Source organism: Octodon degus, unplaced genomic scaffold (assembly GCF_000260255.1).
Source record: "Octodon degus isolate 3935 unplaced genomic scaffold, OctDeg1.0 scaffold00007, whole genome shotgun sequence".
Lineage (NCBI taxonomy): Eukaryota > Metazoa > Chordata > Mammalia > Rodentia > Octodontidae > Octodon > Octodon degus.
Window position 1 is genome coordinate 27,825,022 of NW_004524583.1, and position 970 is coordinate 27,825,991.

Consider the following 970-nt stretch of genomic DNA (forward strand, 5'->3'; position numbering starts at 1 on the left):
TTTTTTGAATGTAGTTATTTCTTTTTTTACTTCAGAAGTTATTTCTGATCTCATTTCCTCTATACCTTTCTGCAGTTGTTTCTTTACTTCAGATGCTATTATTTCAGAGATTTCAGGTGCGTGATTTCCAATTTCTTCTATTCTAGTGTCCTCTGTATTTGTTCTGAGTGGGCTCAGGGCCTGAGACTGCATTTTGTTCCTCTCTTTATCATTTTCTACAGCACTGTCTTCTGACCTTTGGCATAGAGCTTAGATAGAGTTATTACCTTAGCACCAAGTCTGTATCTACCAAGTTGAAACTTGTCCAAGTGGGTGTGGTTTAGATCTGGTTGCTGTGCTTCACTTCTTCCTGTTGCACCCCTTGGAGTTGAGCCCTCTGTGCCACTCTGGCAAGATATTCTGCTCCTGAATCAGCTGGATGAGTCTTGCCTCTAGCCTCTTTGCAGGGAGTTCTGCTGCAGGTTCCACGCTCGGCCTGCACTCTGGGTCCAATGAGGATCTGGCGGGCCCCGGGTCGTCTCACTCACATGCCGGGCCTGCGCTCTGGGTCGAATCTAGGGAATTGTTAATTTCAGTTACTGTATCGTTCATTGTCGAGAATCTACTTTCTTCTTTCTATTGGTAAGACATTATCGAATGCCTTCTATTACTTTTTGAAGCATAAGGTGTTTTTTTTTTAATTCCCTGAACATATTTGTAATCACTAATTTAAAGACTTCATCTCTGAAATCTGGACAGCTGACATTTTGTCCCTCTTGAAGTCAGTGTCTGTAACTCAGTTTTGATGGAGGGTGGCTGTGTAAAGCTTGCACATTTTTCTTTTTGCTCATGTGTCCTGCGTTTTTATTGTTGCTGTGATTGCAAACTAGACAGACAGAAAGAGAACAAGGGCAACAGGCAGCTGGGCAACCGTAGCTTCCTGGATGTAGGGTCCCAGCCTCCCCTGCCAGGGGGACCCGTGTGACTCTAG